The sequence below is a fragment of the Odontesthes bonariensis genome, chromosome 6, assembly GCF_027942865.1.
Source record: "Odontesthes bonariensis isolate fOdoBon6 chromosome 6, fOdoBon6.hap1, whole genome shotgun sequence".
NCBI lineage: Eukaryota > Metazoa > Chordata > Actinopteri > Atheriniformes > Atherinopsidae > Odontesthes > Odontesthes bonariensis.
In genome coordinates this window covers 25,592,379-25,613,460 of record NC_134511.1, presented here as the reverse complement: position 1 = coordinate 25,613,460, position 21,082 = coordinate 25,592,379, and positions in this window count along the sequence as shown.

The window sequence follows — 21,082 nt, the reverse complement described above, 5'->3', positions numbered from 1 at the left end:
GTATAGTCAAGTAATGTAAACTCAAAGGTTATCAGAAAATGGTCAGATAAGACAGGGTTATGAGTGAGTCCGTCTGTGAACACTCTGAGAAAATACAATAGAGTCTAATTTAGAATTACAGTTAATATTTAGGCTGTCATTTTCAACATCTACATGAATATTAAAGTCACCCACTACAATGACTTTATCTGTACTCAGCACTAACTGGGATAAAAACTCTGAGAATTCAGACAGAAACTCAGAATAAGGGCCAGGTGGACAATACACAACAAAAACACAAGAGGTTTCTGTGATTTCCACTTTGCGTGGGAAAAACTGAGAATCAGAGATTCAAAAGAGCTCAAACTAATCTTGGGTCCAGGACTGATTAGTAACCCTGATCTGAAGATAGCTGCCACTCCTCCTCCTCTGCCTGTGGTTCCAGGAACGTGAACATTTAAACAGTCAGAGGGAGTTGATTCATTAACGCTAACATGATCCTCCTGCTGCAGCCAGGTTTCTGTAAGACAAAATTTATCAATATGATGATCACAGATCAACTCATTCACTAACAGAGACTTCGAAAGGAGAGATCTGATATTCAGCAAACCACATTTATTGTCTTTATGTTCTTGTTCAGTTAATTGTTTTGATCTTATTTTTATTATTATGATTTTATGATGATTCAATTTTGGTGGTCTGGTAGAATATACAGTCTTGGTATTTTGAGGGGTGGCAGCAGGTGGGAAATTGCAGAGAAGTGTTCAAGACTGGTGTCAAGCCTGTGTTGTCATGATTTTGGATAACTGATAAAGATGTCTTTGTTCAAATACAGAAAAAACATTTACCTCCTTGTCTGTTTTTGTCATTTGTGTCAAGTGCAAGCAGGCTCACAATGTCAAAAAACAACGCCAATCACAAAGTTGAGACTTGTAATATGAAAAATAAAAATGATTGAGGTTTTCAGATCTTCCAATTAGTGTTTTATTGTTATGTATTTAAGTTTTATATAGGTTTCTGTGGTCTTTGTCAGGTTGAGGGTGTGGAAGGGAGGACACGGATGCGGACTTACAAAAAAAAGGTTGATTTATTAATAGCAAAAACAAAGTACCAACATAAAACACGGCTGAGCCGGAAAAAACATAGTTGTGAACATAAACAAAACAAAATCACTTGACATGGCATGGAATAAATACTTTACTTAGTCGTGGCAACGTAGCATGAGAACTAACAGCGACAACAAAGATCTGGCAAAACTGAAAGGGGAGGCAGGAAACTAAATAGGGAGTGAGAGTGATTGGGGAGTGAGTGCAGCTGAGGGAAAAAACACAGGTGAAGTGAGTGAACTAATAAACAGAGTGCAGGGAAACTAAGGCATGACAAAAAACCTAAACCTGGACTGAAAACAAACATAACCTAAACATGAAACTAAAAACGTGAGTCCATGGGTGTGACAGTCTTTAAGAAGGCACAAAAATTCCCCTTGAAAATATACCCTATGGATAATAGACAAAAATTGAACAGACACTTTCAGACAAAAACATAAACAGGGTGGTCTTAATCCTTTGGTTTTTGTACCTCTGAAAGGAGATCAATGTGTGCCCACCATGACCCTGGTTGAGATTTTATCTGGCCTCTTGCCATATGGGTGTGTTAGTGTGTGTTTGGGGCCAGACTACTACTACTGTGGAGTCGTGTTCCACAAGCAGCTGTTCAGCCCCCCCGCCATATATACACACACCCACCCACCCCCGCCATATATACACACACCCACCCACCCCCACCCTCATGTTGCTTTCAGGTTGAGAGGGCCTGTGCTACTGCTAAATAGTTGAGCTGCTGATGGATTAGCAGACTGCGATGATGAGAGAAAGTGTATGTGTGTTTATCCACAGCTCATAGCAAGCTGTAAAAAAAATCTTTTTAGAGCTATCCCCCCTCTTTCAGATCACAGATGACTCTGAGGACGAGTTTGAGCTGATAATCTCTGTCACAATCAAAAACACACTTTTATTTTTCCCTTAGCAAAGCAACACATCTTTTTGTTGAAAAGAAAAACTCATGAAACAGATCAAGACAGTATTTTAATAAAAAAACTTTACTTATCTGTTCTTTTTATCAAATATTTGACTGTAAAAATTAAATAGAGAAGCATCACACTGCAAACTGAATGTGCACCGATTGTCCTTAGGTACTGTAGTATACCAGTTTACCAGCAGCAACAGTACGGCTAGTGTTGTTTTTCCCCACTGAAGTGTACAGCTACTGGAGCAGACACAACTGGAACAACCAAGGATTGTTTTTTATTATTTTTGCCTATGTTTATTTTTCAGTCTGTTTGTGGAGAGATCTTTTGTCAACAATATAGCATGAACAAATTGCCTTACTTGTTGGGCTCTGGACATACACCACATGAAAAGATCCTAAACCTTTATATTTACCTTTGAAAAACCAATAAAGAAACATTTGAAAAAAACAAAAAAAAAAAACAATATAGCATGAAAACCGTGCAAGATAGAATCAAAACTTTACAGGTACAGTATGTCACTTAAAACAATAATGAACTGTCATGGTCTCCAGCTCGCTTCCTATGTCGACCTTATTTGGTTCATCTCCTCTCTGTCTGTGCTTCCCTCACCTCCCTTCTGGTAATCAATGCTGATCATTCTCTCCTGTCCTCCAATGACATGGGCTCCACTGAAAGAGGAGATTGGGAGGCTCCAGTTGAGGGAACTTTAACCAAGTATGAAGGTCAGTTCCAGATTTTAACTTCTGCCGTTGATGAACTCACAAGACACTTTAAAGGATTAACATTGACTCTATCCAGCACAACACCCAGATCACTTTCCAAGCCCGGCCCAAGAATGGGGAGAGCAGAGTGGGCCAGAGACTCTCCTATATGCCACTCTGTTAAAGATTTTTCAGAAGAGCTAGCCTGGACTTTTGATCCAGCGAAACCGAGAAAAGAGGCGGCTCTGCGACTATCACAACTCTCGAAAGGCAACAGGTCAATGGAAGACTATGCTATAGAGCAGAGATGTCCACATCCGGTCCTCGGGGGCCACTGTCCTGCAGGTTTTAGATGTTTCCCTGCTTCAACATACCTTATTCAGATCAAGACATTATTAGCAGGCTTGTGCAGAACTTAATCTTTTGAAGAGATCCATTTCATCTGAATCAGGTGTGTTGAAGCAGGGAAATATCTAAAACCTGCAGGACAGCGGCCCTCAAGGACCGACTTTGGACATCTCTCCTATAGAGTTTCGTACATTGACTGCAGCCATTGAGTGGAATGAGACTGCTCTGTTTGACATGTTTTACACTGGTCTAGCAGATAGAATAAAGGATGAGATGGCTGCAAGAAAGCTTCTTGAATCGTTTAATAGCTTAATCGAAATGACCATCAACATCGATTGACACATGAGTGAGAGAGCGAGACAACATGTCCCGCGACCTCCTAAAGATTTCCGTGCTTCACCCTGGTTCAAATCCCATAGTTCCCCATATACCAGTTGCTCCAGACCGATCCCGGAAACTGGTCGGCCCACTACTCACCCCCCCACAACTGTTGCAGATCGGACGTACACGCCTGACACCAGAGGAGAGGAGCCAACGTTTTATGGAGAACCTCCGTTTGTATTGTGGTGGCCCAGGCCAGCGTGTCGTGTCATGACCTGTCCTGTAAAAGGCAGGGCCCAAAAGTCCAAAGGGGGTCACTGATGAGTCCAGCCAGAATTGCATCGGTCAACCCCCGACCACTTAGAACAGTCTTGCTGCATCTTCCAGGTCACACTCATTCACTCTCTGCTTTCATTAATTCTGGAGCCGACACTGAATTCATTGATGAACAGTTAGCCATGTCTCTTAAAGATGAACTGAAACGAATGTTCATCTATCATTAAAATTAAATTTTTGTCTTTTTCTAAAACCATCAACCCAACTTGAACTAAATTTTCCAGGCATAACTTGTTAAAACGGCCATTTAAAAGTGTGAATTATGTGGCCTTTGGTGCGAAATTGGCCACGTGACCGTGACGTCATAGGGTTGACTCCCTTATTTGCTAGTATGGCTGGCTGCGAAAACAACATACATTTGATGGACCTATATCTCATAAAGGAACCAAAATTCTGATACAAACATCAGCAGGTCGAAAGAACACACCTCTAACATTATGTGGAAAAACTTTCGTTGAATTTAAGCCACACAAATCGATTTAATATCTATATTGTAGAGGCTCTCTGCACCTCCCGTATGGGTAATGGAAATGAAAGAAAGTTACCATTTTCAGCACAGGATCGGCGGGCACAAAACAGCCATCGCTCCTACTACACGCTGATTATTATTAAGATGTTATCAATCAAATGACACAATAGTGTATGTTTGCTGTGGTAAACTGGAAAAGATTTGAACATGCCGGTTTCATGCAGATATGGCATTCTGCTGCGCTGTCTTTGACATGTTGAAACCTAACGAAGTGGCACTTTGAAATCCAGCCACTTAAAAAAAACGTATGTGATAATAACATGGTTTTAATGTAAGCTTAATAAACAATGGCGTGGATTAACGGGTCGGAGATTCTCCAGTGCGCGGCCCCATCTGCGGATCCTCACGGGTCGGCGGCAGGGAGATGGGCACCCGGCCTCGGCACGACTGACAGCAGCCATCGGTAGGACTGATCCACGGAGCCTCGGATGTCGTAGCCGGCGCAATCACCGGAGAGACCAGACAGCAGATGGCGAGCGTTGTTGGTGGAGGGCAAAGCCAGGTGGGCTTTCAGCCGGCATATTACTCCACCTCTCTTTCCACGTCTTCTGCGACGGCTGTTGCGTGGCAACCGACCAGGTAGATGCCATAGGTAAGAGGGTACAGACACCAAAACAGGTGGCGGTGGCTTTGTCTGATCGTTGACGTGATCGATATTACGTCCACAGAATCTCTGATTTTCAAGAGACTCAGGCGATCATGCATCAGTAGTGATGAAAACGATAAAAACATGACAAAACACAAAAAAAGCTAGCAGAGGTAGACGGCCAGCCACTCACAACGGCGCCAAATTCTAGCTGGATATGTGTGCAGACCGAAGTGCAGACCGAGCAGTCCCCTGCTTCCGAGCAGCAAACACCGTAACAGGTGCAGCTATCGGCAGGCGGCAGCAGGCAGTGATACGATCCACCGTGCTCTTGTCTTTGCCTTCTCCTTGTCAGCCTCAGTTCCAGTATTTTTCAGTTTGGGAAACATGTGCAGAGAGATACCTTCAGTGAAGCTGTTATTTTTGCAACTAACACCATTTGGCCCTCCAGCAACGCAATATTTTCCACCGTGCTTTGATGTCTTAGCCATAGACGCCGCTATTACAGTTAGACGACTAGAACTTCTGTGTCAACCCTATGACGTCATAAAAAAATGAATTCGCACAAAAAGACAAAATGTGGCTCCTTTTGAGCCTGTTTTAACATGACATCCCGGATAAATTATTATCCAGACAATTTCTCATTTTAATCGCAAGGCTTGGAACCTTTAGAATCAGCAGCAAAAACTGTGAAATTCCAACAATTAAAATTCGTTTCATAAGTCCTTTAAGGTCCAATATTCAAACCTGCAAAACCCTATTCAGGTCACTGCTCTGAATAATCATATAATTCACCTGCCTGTATTCTTAGTCATTGATAATCATAGAGAAGACCTAGCATTTCACATAATCAACTCCCCACAGCTTCCTCTGGTCAGGGGTGCCACCTGGCTAAGTAAACACAATCCACACATTTATTGGAATACTGGAAAAATATTGAGTTGGTGGGTGAACTGTTTAAAACAGTTTTTCCCCGAGCATCAACAAACCTTAATTCCCCTCCTGTCATTAATTTTTAAGCCCAGTCAACACTCAACCATTACATGAATGAGAATGGACTGAACCATTACCACCGACTAAGAAGTACAGGAGGTTATGCCCAAGTTATGCCACTTTGCTACCTTTGAAAAAGAAAATTAGGATACAATGCCTGTCGTTACAGGGGCTGTGAATAACTTGGGTTAAAAGACTGTTGTTAAAACACAAGAAAAAGTCTTTTTTTTTGGTCTTTTGGCAACTTCTGCCTTGGAGATCTCAAAGTTTGGCTTTTTCAACATCAAATAGGTTTTAAAAGACAGAAAGAGAGACACTGTTTATTGCAAGAGTAAAATATGTATTCTAATCAAACATACAGTATGGAACAAGTATAACAAGTATAACAAGTATGAAATGTCACTATTTTCAGCTAAGCTCATATTGTACTCAAATGGAACCCATTGAAAAAGACTTTTAAAAGTTGATTTGTTCTAATTATCCTTTCCTACTAAAATACATTGTTAAAACAAAAGTTACAATTCTTAATTAAAATGTTATAATTCTAATGTTGCTCCTTTCAGCGAAAGTGGCAAGTTTTTTTATTGCCTTCCGTTGGGCCAGATCTCTCTTATCCCCATCTCCTTCAGGAGCTTTGTGGTCCAACTGGCTACAAATCCCCTGCAGCCCACCTCCACTGGAAGCACACTCACATCCCTTCCTCGCTCCTCTGCTTCAACTGCTAAGTTGGCTGGATGGCATCCTCCCAGGAGACCATCAGTTCTATGATGAAAGCACACCAGCTGAGTTGGACTGCTGGAGCTGCATACTGGAGACAGGCTGGATCCTTTCTGAACCAGAGATGTTGGTTGGATGGATAGGATAAGAAATAATATGTGGCTCTAATGATTAAACTTAACCTGTTAGACCCTACGTTCCACAGCTCACTCCAAGTGAGTTTCCTCCTTTGCACGCCATCCCACCTCTTCCAGCAACCTTGGTGAGCTTGAGACTGGTGTACCTCCTCAACCACCACGTGCCAGTGTTTGGAAGGAGTAGCCTTTTGACATGTGAGTGGTGTTGTTCCCAAATCAAGGCCCCCTCTCCCATGTTGTATCAGCCCTACCATATCGCGTCTGAGGGTGGTCTTTGTCTACTACCACTGCAGATGGTTTCTACTTCTTCCCTGTTGCCAGGGTGGTGGCAATACCCTCTTTTGAAAGGGTCAAGGGATACTGTGAGCATCATCTCCAGTCTTGCATTGGCACATTTGTATTCCTCCACAAGACTTGTTCTTCAACTGTTCCCCTCCAACCATCCATCGGGATTCACGTACAAGTTCCATTGCCATCGTGAAAGCTAGTGGAGAGATTATGCCTATTTCCAGTTGTTGCCAGGCAGCTGCCTATGTTGTCACACAGAACTGGAGGTCCTGAAAGTAGTTTTTGACCAGCCTTGTGATGTCGTTGACTTGGAAGAACTTGAAAGCTGTCCAGAACAATTCTCAAGGCACTGACCCAAAGGCATTAGCGATATCTAAGTAAACCCCATGCATGTCTTTCTTTTCCTTCTTGGTCATTTGTATCTGGTGCCAGATGACATTTTCATGCTCCAAACACCCTGAAAAACCACATAGCCTTGCCTTCTGACATGTCATTTGAAATGGTGGCTGGCACATGACTCCGTTAGTCAGAGTAGGTCTTCCTCAGGTGCTCCTGTAACTCCCTTAAAGGTACTTTAAGGGTCTCAGTTTTTCCCTTGACATAAAGTTTTTGGCAAACCTGTGGGGATCTCTGTAGAAGGCAATCCTCGTTCACGCTTTCTTCTTATGTTGTCTTCTAAAGTATTCTGCTCTTTGCAGTGATGCAAGATGCTTCTTGATGTCAATCTGAAGTACTTGTTATGTGTGATGCATTATACTGTAAATGTACTACTAAAGACTCAATGCAGGCTTCAGCACATAGTTTAAACTTCTGGAACTATGTTAAATCATAATTTAATGAAAATTGTAAACAATAGCCCCTTTCACACTGCCGAATAACCCGCGTTTAATTCGCGAATTTAGCGTGTCTGCTGTTGCGTTCACACTGCCGACCCGGGCTGCCGCGTCAACTCGACTCGCCTTTCGACCCGCGTCGGACCCTAGTCTTTTTGCCGAGCCGAGTTTGATGTGAACACAATCGACGCGGGTCGGACGTGGGCGTGACGTGAGGAGTTTAAAAGACAGGATGGACAGCTGATTCAGAACAACAGCGACAGGTGAGGACAAGTTTTACTCTGTTTTAGCCTACATCAAGTTCGAGACATTTTTTAATATGGCCAACTGGGGAGACAAGGAGGTCCGCGAGCTCCTCAGCCCCCGAGCAGAGGACGTTATTTACCGCCACATGTCGGGGACGGTGAAAGATGGACCTCTGCTGGAAGGGCTGGCGAGAAAGATGGGAGAGCGCGGTTTCCCACGCAGCAAGACGCACCGTAAAGTAGCATCTCCATGAACTGCATATACAATTGCATAAACGAGATCTCAAGGTGTCCCGCCATCATTTGTTTGAAAATTTTGATGCAGACAGGTGTATTTAACCCTACCTCCGACGCATGGCTTGTGCCTACGTCATTGTACACGCCCAGCATTTATGTGCTTCGTGTGACGCTCTGCCACTAGGCAACTCCCCCTGAACTCGGCTTCAGGCGACACGGGTCACCCTGACACGCCAAGCGTTCACATTGCTCGACGCGGGTCGAAGGTGCAATTTGGACCCGCTAAGATAGCGGGTCGCAGTGTGAAAGGGGCTAATGAAGAAAGCAATGCCTCTGAGAAGAGAAGCTTCTCAGCTTTAAAAATAATCAAAACCTACCTCAGGTCAACCACGTCCCAAGAGAGACTTTCAGGACTAGCACTTATTTCAATTCAGCGCAATGTGCAAAGGTCTTTGGATCTCGAGGATATCATTATCGCATTTTATGACCATAAGCAGCATTTGTAGTGCCGGTGCTCAAAGGGTGTCGATGGGCACTAACTTCATGGTGCCTAAACTTCATTGAACTTTGAGAAATGTTTTATGTGCTTTGTATTACTGTGCATATTTTTAGGCAAGGCAAGGCAAGGCAAGGCAAGGCAAGGCAAGGCAAGGCAAGGCAAGGCAAGGCACGTTTATTTGTATAGCACAATTCAACTACAAGGCGATTCAAAGTGCTTTACAGATACATTAAAACAGTAGAAATAAAAAGCATGATTTAAGTTTTAAACAAAAAAGAAAGAAATAAGAACAATAGATAGAATCAGATAAAATCAGTAGTTAAAATGTGATTAAGTTTTGAAACTCAAGCTTCAGATTTGGAGCTTTATTCAAATGCAGCTGAAAATAGGTGTGTTTTCAACCTGGACTTAAATACACTGAGTGTTTCAGCTGATCTGAAGCTTTCTGGGAGTTTGTTCCAGACATCTGGAGCATAGAAGCTGAATGCAGCTTCTCCATGTCCGGTTCTGACTCTGGGAACTGATAGAAGACCGGATCCAGATGAGCTGAGGGGTCAGGAAGATTCATACTGGGTCAGGAGGTCACTGATGTATTTTGGTCCTAGACCATTCAGAGCTTTATAGATCAGCATCAGAACTTTAAAGTATATCCTCTGATGGACAGGCAGCCAGTGTAAAGACAGAGCTGGACTGATGTGGTCCACTTTTTTGGTCTTAGTGAGGACTCGAGCAGCAGGGTTCTGAATAAGCTGCATTTGTCTAACTGAATTTTTAGGTAGACCTGTAAAGATGCTGTTACAGTAATCAAGCCTACTAAAGATGAATTCATTAACTAGTTTTTCCAGGTCCTGCTGACACATCAGATCTTTTAACCTTGATATATTCTTAAGGTGATAGTAGGCTGACTTTGTTACTGCCTTAATGTGTTTTTCCAAATTTAGGTCTGAGTCCATCACTACACCCAGATTTCTGTCCTGGTTGGTAGTTTCTAGGTGTATTGATTGAAGCTCTGTGGTGACCTGTAATCGTTTCTCTTTGGCTCCAAAGACAATTACCTCAGTTTTGTTTTTGTTTAGCTGGAGAAAGTTGTGGCACATCCAGTCATTAATCTCCTCAATGCATTTACCAAGAGCCTGTACAGGGCCTCGGTCTCCTGGTGACATTGTAATATATATCTGCGTGTCATCTGCATAGCTATGGTAGTTTATTTTGTTGTTTGTTATAATCTGTGCCAGTGGGAGCATGTAGATGTTAAACAGAAGAGGTCCCAGGATGGAACCTTGGGGAACTCCACATGTGATTCTTTTCTGCTCAGATGTAAAGTTACCTATTGACACAAAGAACTTCCTGTTCTCTAAGTATGTTTTGAACCAGTTTAGTACAGTTCCGGAAAGACCCGCCCAGTTTTCCAGTCGTTTCAGTAATATATTGTGGTCAACTGTATCAAATACAGCACTGAGATCTAGTAAAACTAAGACTGACATTTTTCCACCGTCTGTATTCAGACATGTCATTAAACACTTTGGTCAGGGCAGTCTCAGTGCTGTGGTGCTGTCTAAAACCTGACTGGAAGGTGTCATAGCAGTTATTTTGTTTTAAAAAGTAATTAAGCTGTTGAAAAACCCCTTTTTCAATGATCTTACTTAAAAATGGGAGATTTGAGATAGGGATGTAGTTGTTCATTTGTGTCTTGTCAAGATTGTCCTTTTTCAGCAGAGGTTTGATTACAGCTGTTTTTAGTGGCTCTGGAAACACACCCGACATTAAGGACAATTTTTAAAGTTATTTTGTTATCTAAAGTTATTTGATTATTTTATGTTTTTATTGTTCTGGTTTTGATTGGTCTGCATTTGGTTGTTCTCAAGAATAATAACTTTGGATGGCACATTTTTAACGTTCATGTTTTCCTTTTGAAATGATACTATGCACTACTAAAATACATTTTATTAATTTTTCACATTTTTTGTTAGTGTCAGATTATCTATTATATTAGGGTGACAAATGCTGTTTGGAGGGCCCCCCTGTCAATTTTTGCCTAGGGCCACTCCCACTCCTTTTTCTGGCAGGATCTAGGCCACAGAATTTTGGGCGTTCGTTCCTCCATCCTCCTCTCCACTGCTAGGTTTTGGCTGGATGGGCTCTGGTCTCATGTCAGTTGGTGGATCAGTGTTTGGTTGAGTTTTATTTGGGCTTCTAATACCTGTTTCTCACAGAATCAACTTGTGGTTGGTTACTGTTAATTTTAACATTATTATCAAACTTTGAAACCACAACAATCCAAGTTTAAACAAAACACAGAACCACCCACAAATTATTAACTTGGACTTGAATTTAACAGTGTCATCAGTTTTTGTATTAAACTGTTCTTAGTTAGAATCAAAATTCCCTTCAGCTTTCTACTGTATGTTTACAACTGATAATAGACAGCAGAGTTCCTCTGTTTTTTTGAAAGGAAGTTGTTGCACAGACACCACAGACCTTGCCCTTCTCTTGGCTTCCTGCCTCTCACACTAAAATAGTTTGATTGTGATTATTGGCAACTAAAGAAAAATGTGAATGGGGTAACTTTACACATAAAAAACTAAACTTAAATATTTGTACTTATAAACTTTTCTTCAAGGTGATGCTCAGGCTGGGCCAGTGCACGTTCAATATGAGAAGAGAGAACTGGACTTCATCTGTGCAGTCTACACTTGAGTGACTTTAGTGCTGATTGGAGGGTACGTATCTTGCAAAGAATTAGGGAACTCATTTTGGTAAAATGATGTGGTATTGACCACAATATAGTAAAGTAAATAACATTATACACAAAAAGATACTAGATTATAGGACAGCTTGCTCTGTGCTTTCACTGTTTAAGTGACTTTAATGATACATATCAGATGCACAAGACCAAATTAAGATTTTGTCAATCAAGGACCAAGACAGTGTAGCCATCTTCCAGATTTTGGTACATGTAATGCAAGGTGAAAATTACAGGATATTTTTGTTCTGTATACTGAAAAATGTATCAGACTAGAATCCAAAGTGAGACTAATTGGCCAAACATGGCAGAATTCTATAGGGGAGTTAGTTTGGTTTATCTACATAGACCAATTTAGTTCGGAACATGTGTTGTTCCAAGTCACTTTGAATAGAAAATAAATTACTTCGAAATTACAATATAATTTTCCACCCATCCGTCCATTTTCTATACCTGCTTTATCCAACTCAGGGTTGCGGGGTGGCAGGAGCCTATCCCAGCTGTCATTGGGCGAGAGGCAGCATACACCCTGTACAGTTCGCCAGTTCGTTCACAAAATCTGTTCACAACTCTACAAATTTTACTTGAATTTAACTTGTTTACTTTCCTTCAAATGAGAAACACAAAGAAGGCCAAAACAGATCAACAATTTTTTTTTTCGACAAGTTTTTTTGAGGGGTCAACATCAGAAAAAAATTCTGGTAGTTTAGCCCTCGTCCAATGTACTCTTAGGATTTCAAGTGGAAACTGAAATCAATCTTCTCTGGTGTGGAGGTAAAGAGAAAAGATTTTCAGTTGTATTTTTTGAAGATTGATCTGAAAAGCAGGCAATGTTTTTCAGCACAAAATTTGCCCTGAATAAAGAGGCTAGAAATGGAGTAAAGGCAGTTTGCTCTCCACATCTTTCATGCCAAGTCCAAGGTAGAGGGTAGAAAATTGTTCATTTACAATGGGGGAATGAATTGACATTGTTGACAAGTTAAATGTCCCTTTAATTATGACCCATTTTAATTGAGTTAAAGACAATCAGATTAAAAACTAATTGGCTTTGCAGTGTCAGAGGGGGTGGGGAGGATATTACAGAACCTGGGTGGACCAGGCCGCTTGGAAACTCAAAATGTACCTAGGGCTCATGCTCATCAGGTTGACAGTCCTATGTCCAAAACAACATTTTTAACACAACAGACCCAGTGATAATAGATGAAATCGGGTAAAGCTAAACCAGCAAGTCCTTTGGGTCTTTCAAGACACTGCCTTTTAAACCTGTGTGATTTACCATTCCAGATGAAGGACACTATATTTTGGTCCAGAGTTTTAAAATGTTTCTTCCTTATCAAGATGAAAGAAATTTCGAAAGAGATTCTGAGAGAAATTCTGGTCACACAAGGTTTCTACAAGGTTAATGCAACCGACTATAAAGAGTGCTAAGCTGGATCACCTACCCATGTCTTATTTGCATTTTTCAAAGAGCGCACCAAGTTTGTACTTTGTAAATAACAGCAGAAAAGAGGGGGTGATTTCTACTCCAAGGTTTTTAAGTCTGAACTACTTTGAATCAGAAATGTGATGGTGTAATTTGAGTGGCAGCTTGATTGAAAGGAAACATGTTATTTTTCTGGAGATTAATTCTGTAACCAGATAATTTTCCTAAATGATTTACAGTATTAACAATTGAAGAAAATGAAGATGCAGGGTTGGGTGTGTACAATAGCATGTAATCGGCATAGAGGGATAATTTATGTGTAACTTCATCACATAGTATACCTGAAAACTAATCAGAGTGCCAGAGGGCAATGACTAATGGCTCTATTGCAAAGGCCAAGAGAAAAGGAAACGGAGGGCAGCCTTGACTTGTACCTCGACCCAAGGAAAAATATTTAGACAGCTGACCGATGGTGAGTACTGCAGCCAGGGGTTGAGCATATGAAGTTGTATCCAGGATATAATATATAATAGTCTCCATCCATCATCTTCCGCTTCTCCGGGGATCGGGTCGCGGGGGCAGCAGCTTAAGCAGAGAAACCCAGACGTCCCTGTCCCTGGCCACTTCCTCCAGCTCTTCTGGGGGGACCCTGAGGCGCTCCCAGGCCAGCCGAGAAACATAGGCCGTTTCTCAATATGCGTACTTGTCTGTACTTGCGTACTCGTGTACTTCTGAAACGTCATCACCGAAGGACCAAGTACTGTTCCAAGTCATAGTACGCATCCAGACAAGTATGCTCCACATTCCCGGATGTGTGCTTGCTCCGCCCATTTTATCAAGTTTGCTTCTGTGGTGACTTGTGTAGACTTCAGACAGCTTGCTATCCCAGAAAGCAGTGCGGCACGAGCGATGATAACGCTTCCGTTCCAAATGCACAATGAGCGTACTTGTGTGCTCAGAAGTCCATACTTCTGACAAGTCCATACATGTAAGCACACGAGTACGGACTCGCGTTCTTGGGTATTGAGAAACGGCCATAGTCTCTCCAACGTGTCCTGGGTCTTCCCCGGGGCCTCCTCCCAGTGGGACGGGCCCGGAACACCTCACCAGGGAGGCGTCCAGAAGGCATTCTCACAAGATGCCCGAGCCACCTCATCTTGACTCCTCTCGATGCGGAGGAGCAGCGGTTCTACTCCGAGCCCCTCCCGGATGACTGAGCTTCTCACCCTATCTCTAAGGGAGAGCCCAGACACCCTGCGGAGGAAACTCATTTCGGCCCCTTGTATTCGCGATCTCATTCTTTCGGTCACTACCCACAGCTCGTGACCATAGGTGAGGGTAGGGACGTAGATTGACCGGTAAATTGAGAGCTTCTCCTTCTGGCTTAGCTCCTTCACCACGACGGGCCGGTGCAGAGCCCGCATCACTGCAGACGCCGCACCAATCCGCCTGTCAATCACCCGCTCCATTCGTCCCTCACTCGTGAACAAGACCCCGAGATACTTGAACTCCTCCACTTGGGGAAGGATCTCATTCCCGACCCTCATCAAATCCAAATTGTGCTAAAAACAGGTAGTTCCATTCGACTTGTTCAAATACATTTTTGCCATCCAAAATGGTTTGTTACCTTTCTTAGGGATAAGTATTATAGTAGCTTGTCTTAGGGTTGGTGGAAGCTGTCCAAATTACAAAGATTCATTAAACATTGCTTGGAGTAGGGGGGATAGTTGACGTGCACATTTTCATAGAATTCTGAGGTAAAACTGTCTGGTCCAGCTGTTTGATTACTTTTCAAAGATTTAATAGCTTCCAAGATTGCTGCTTTCGAAATCTCTCTCTCATGTGGTCCATTGTCTTCAGTTGTGATGGAGGGAAATGTAAGTTTGTCAAAAGAAAGTCATCATGTTCATGTCCCTGTAGTATTGTTTAAAGATGTTATTGATTTCCAAATGGTTGGTCACAATCACAAACCTTAAAGGGGAAGTTAGCTTTTTTTTTTTTTAGAAAGTCTGGACATTATTTATTTTTTATTATTTTTTTTAGAAGGAAGAAAAATACAAGTGAGAATAGGGAAGGAATATTCTTAGAATCTTAACATAGAAAATGGGACACCACAAGGAAGCATAGTAAGTCCATTATTATTTTCTGTGATTGTTAATGATATGTTTAAGGAAACAGAAGGTGGAATGGGTTGTTCACTTTTTGCTTATGATAGAGCAATGTGGAAAAGAGAAACAAATTTAAAATTTATTGTAAAGAAGCTACAGGAAGCAATTTCAATGGTGGAAAATTGGTCATATAAATGGGGATTTAGGTTTTCTGTGGAAAAAAACTAAAATAATGTTTTTGACAAGGAAAAGCGTTGATGGAGAAATTAAATTGAAATTATATGGTCAGGAATTGGAAAGTGTTAATCAATCTAAATTTCTTGGGTTATGGTTTGATGAAAGAATGACTTGGGGTGTACACATTAAGAAAATAATAGATAAATGTAGGAAGGTATTGAATATAATGAGATGTTTAGTTGGTACTGAGTCGGGGGCTGATAGAAGGTCATTAAAAGCTATTTATACAGGATTAATTAGGTACATTTTGGATTATGGGTGCATAGTTTATAATTCAGCTGCAGATACAAATCTTCAAAAGTTAAATTATATTCAATATCAGGCTTTAAGAATATGTACAGGTGCCTTTAAAACATCTCCTATAGCAGCATTATAGGTTGAAATGGGTGAAATGGCTCTTAAAATTAGAAGGGAACAATTATCTTTGAACGATTGGTCAAACTTAAAAGGACAGAGAAAAGACCATCCAACTTTAAAAGTGTTTGAAACAGGTTGGGAAAAAGGAAAAATTTAAAGTTTGGAACAATAGTAAACGCTAAAATCAGTGAAATATATTTAGATAAAATAGACATAAGTCAGACGGTTCCAGTACCTACAGTTCCACCATGGATAATGCCTGAAGCAAAAGTAGATTTGACTTTCTAAGAAAAGAAGAATAGATATAATTTTAGTATGAATAAATATATTGTACAGGAACATATAAATCAATACTATAATTATGTACATATATATATTGATGCATAAAAAAATATAGGTAATAGGATAGGGATAGGTCTCATTGTACCTCAATTTAATATTAAAGTGGGGAAAATGGTAAGTGATGGAGTATCGACATATACTGGAGAAATGCTTGCGGTACTTTTAGCAGTTCAGTGGATAGAAGAGGTTAAACCATTAAAATCAATTATCTGTTCAGATTCTAGTTCTTCATTGATTAGTCTGCAAAATAGTAAGTCAGATAGTAGACCAGATATATTAATTGAAATACAGCAAACTCTTTATAGAATTAGTATGATGGGGCTTATAGTTAATTTTATATGGTTACTAGCGCATTATGGAGTTACGGGAAATTAAATGACAGATATAATGGCTAAACAGAGTGTAAAACGAATATTGATTGATATTAATGTAAGACTGAGTTAAAAGGGGTATTATAAAACAAAAAATGGAAGAGAGATGGCAAAAGTTATGGGAGGAAGGAAGAAAAGGACGTTGGTCGTTTAAAATACAAAGAAAATAGGAAAAATGAGAGGATCAGAAAGAAGTAAGAGAGAAGAGACAATTATATCACGTCTTAGAATTGGACATAATGGATTGAATAAAACATTTATTCATGATAGGAAAACATCAGTCAGGGAAATGTGAGTGTGGGGAAGATGAGACAATTGAACATGTTATTTTATATTTTAGGAATTATCAGGCTCAGAGAAATAAGTTAGTGAGAAATCTTAGTAGGATGAAAATGAAATTGGATATTGTTGATTTATTGCAAAAAGAATCAGGAAGCAGAGGATATCAGGTTATTTTTTATTTTTTAAAACAGTGCAAGTTGTATAATAGAATTTAGTTTATGTAAATATGTAAGAGTTTATAAATGTGTGTATATGAGTAGGGTCTATGTATTTGTGTAGACATATGAATATATATGTGTGTATATATGTATATAGACATGGGTAGTTGTCATGTGATCCACACTCCTTACCAGTTGGTGGCGGTAATGCTTCCATATGTTGTTTGCCAACCGCCATAAAAACCAAAAAAGAAGAAGAAGAAGATTTTCTAAAATACATTAAAGCAATACAATGTAACTTCTCAAAAAGCCCATTATGGAGCTCCCCCTACAGGCTTGGAGGTAATGTACGGTTACACTGTCGTAAATACAACACCCTTTCGCGTTCATGTTTCACGTTTGTTGACGAACCGGCGAGGAGTCAGAAGGTGCAAGCTATGTCGAGCGAGAAGGTAAGAATAATCAAATGTACCTGGGAGCGAGAGAGGGGTCTATTTGTTTTTGCGGTAGGTGTACTTCCGCTCAGCTCCCGGGCCGGTCCAGCAAAGTTACATAGCGCAGTTTTTCCAACTCAGACCCCCGAAGGGCATAGGAGACAGGCCAATCGTAATATTAAAACTCATTCTAGCCTCAAAATTTTTTTTAAGCTGTTATTTTAAGGTAGAAATGTTACATAGTATTGCTTTAAAGGTGGGGTAGTGGTTCTTTTTCTGGAGCATTTTTTTACATATTGCTTGAAATACTCTTCACACCCCCATTGCAACCAATTAATTAAAAGTTTTGACACAAATATGAAAAGTTTTAGTGGCCTCTAGAACGTACAATCTAGGAAAAACACTATCCAATCATACTGAACGGACCGTTAACAATGATTGGATTCTGATGCCGTCTATCAAACTGCAATCTGCTCCTCCCTCCCCCTCCTTCCCCCTGTGCGCGTACCCTGCTCCGTGAACGAATTACGCGTCCAGAGAAGCTTGGCAGGAAGCTAAACTAGAGCCAGCTTGGCTAGCACCTAGCATTATTAAACGTATAGTTAGCATATGCTAAATACTAAATATGGCAACGATCGATGCTTGCGGTCAGAACAGCGCTTGTGCACCTTCGTGCTCGTGAGCGTTCATGTACTCTAGAGGCGTGGCTTCAGGGGAAAGTGAAGAAAAGGGTTGGGACTTTTGACCTGTTTATTTTCAAAATGCAGCTTCGCTGGACTCAAAATCCAGGATCTCCTACCCTACCTTTAAGTAGAACACAGAACCACAAGACTAAGATATGATTACACCAGAGAAACGACTAGGGGAAATCAAAACACTGTACAAAAAACACAAAAATTAAATTAAATTCAGTTGAAAAGAATTGAATTCCAAAATGGATCATGACAACCTGATGGTATGATTGTAAACTCAAGAAATTACCCGTGACCTAAGATGTCCTGTTAAGTGCACTCAGTAAATTCCGATATTAAATTATGATTCCCACATTATCTTATTTCCTTTTTGTTATCTCATCAAAGTGTTCTACTTAAAATATTTTCTCAATATGAGATCCAAATTTTGCCATAATTTCCAGTCATTCATTACTGAGGTGATGCAGTTTTTCAGTGATTGGTCTGTTCTGAATGCTACTATAGGTATAGCAACACAGAAAGTGGTTGGGGGTGTCAGTTGAGGAAAGGCAACTGTGTGACAGTGGATCAGTGTAATTCCTCCCGGCAGATGCAGGGGAGATTGGGTGAACAAATATGCTACCCAAGAGCATTGACAAAAGCCTAAACAACAAATGCCTGCAGGGTGTGTAATACATGTGTGTGAGTGACTGACGGGCAGAGAGATAAAGAGATTTTGTTTCTGCTGTTAACTGACTGCAACACCAGCAGGACTCTACTACTGAGAGTCACCAAGGCCCCTTACAGCTGTTGATACTGGAATGGTAGCAGCACTGTAATCTACAGTTCAAAATGAAAACAAGACCATGTAATTAAATCAGCACTACTCTCTAAAATAGTTTTCAAACTTCTGTCTTAGCTTCGTTGACAAATTAATTATCTCACTGGTTAGTTTATTACATCAGTCAAACTTGTTGTCCACTGAGATGCATATTTAAAAAAATCTTCCTTCAAATTGAAGGTATTTCTGTTAAAATGATGATGAAAGTGATCAATGAAAAAAAATACTGCAAATTCAGAATTTTCTCTTGGGATTTCTTAAATATAAAAGTATGTTTTCATTGAATTTCATTAACATTTAGATATATTTAAAATATTAACTTTAAAATGTTCAGTTTGTCAACTTCTATGTTTCTGAGCAATGCAATCTTAAAATACATTTTCATTACATCATACAATTTATTACATTATTGTTAGACATCACAGATAGTATCACAAACTGCTTTCAGGTGTAGAACGCAATTTTATTAGAGCATTTTTAAGAATAATAAGTGTTATAAGCATAGCATTGATATCCGTTTTGTAGTTGTGAAGACAGAACAATAAGTATAAAAAAAACATCTGTTTAAAAAAAAATAAGAAAAAATAAACACTGATAAGGTCAAAAATAACATGGAGACCTATTTGCTGTTTGAACCCTCTAAAGATTTTCCCCATATGAATGTCCACAATCCCCATTAAAGAGAAGCCGCAATACTTGTAATAAAAAAAGGACCAAATCCATAAAAGAGGAGATGAAATAAGACAACATCCATACAAAATGTATCTGGCATCTGTTGGGAGGCTCTATGCTTGCAGAGTGAAAGGAGATTATATTAAATCCTAAATGAGGCTTTTACATCTTTTTAAATCCTGCAGGCATAATCTAATCTTATCCATCTCAATCCAATTTTTAATGCTGGCTACACACAGGATTAAAATAGAGCAGTTTGCTTTGTAGGCCATTTCACAGTGAAGCAGCATCTGTTGCTGATGGCTGGAAGATGTGCAGCACTGAACAAAACCAATATATAGTGCCATTTAAATGTTTGGACACACCATATTTTTTGACTGGTGTGGAGACATGCCAGCAAGTTACTGTGCCATTATAAATTACTGGCAACCAGAAATACACATACATCTATATATGCTTTTTTGTTTTATCCACACTTTTTTTCTTTTCACAAAGGCACAAATGTCAGTAATGGCTTTACATTGTTTTTTTTTGTTTTTTTTCTTTACTGTTGAGACACATGCACCAACAATTTTTGGCATTGCTTGAAAGTCATTGTTATCAACATCAAAATAACCTTTCTAGGAAATAGACTGGTGTGTCAAATAGGTCTAACACATGCGCAGAACTATCTTAGAGGCCAATTTCTGCCAAATTATAATACATGTGGACTTGACATTGCATAATACAATTAGCTGGTGTCACGGCTCATAGGAGCTCAACTGGCTGTTGCTGTTGTGTAAGTTGTGGAGGTGACTTCTCTAAGATATCTTCGCGGGGATTAGCCATGAGGGAAACTGGCAGGACTGAACCGCTGATAATCAGCATTGGGTTCCACAGAGGAAGCTGAGGGACAAAAGGAAACGCAGGCAAGGGTTCAATTCCGATTCAGGTATTAGTCACAACCTGATTACCATGTGAAGGACGCTGAAAATCTGGCTTAGAAAATGACATATGCAAAATTTCAGAATTGTTTTTAATTGAGGAATTTTAGAAAAATTCAAATCAAATCTATGCTCTTACAAATAATTGCAGATAGCTTTTATATTAGGCATTTCGTCTTAATTAAAAAATAATCTTTCATCAAGAAAAGAAAAAGAACAAAGCAAAAGATTTAAGGTGGGAATATTTAAAAAATTTGAATTGGGATGCCAAATAGCTCAACTGGTTCAGCAGGCGCCTCATGTACAAAGGTCGTGTTGCTCCACACAGCCAGCCAGAGTTCAATTCCCGACCTCAGGCCCTCTGCTGCATGTCTCTCCCACTCTCTCTGCCCTCGTTCCTGTCCACCTACTGTCAAATAAAAGGCCACTAAATCCCCAAAAACCTTTTAAAAAATTGCTTAAGTGACACAAAGAAGTCCAACTTAGTTTTGACATCAGATGACATTAATTTAGATATTTCAGTTAGATAACTGACTCCCTCAGGAGTTTTCAGTCATATTTCTATTACCTGCTACATCCCACTGCCTTGTTCGTCCCAAGTCTCCCTGCCGCTCTGTTGTCCTGTCCTCCTAAAATGTTTTGAACAATCCTGCTGAGCCCACAGATGCCTTGAATATGAACAGTTGGGACAATATAAACACATTATAAGACTACTATAAAGGACTTGATTTTAGTTTGTTCA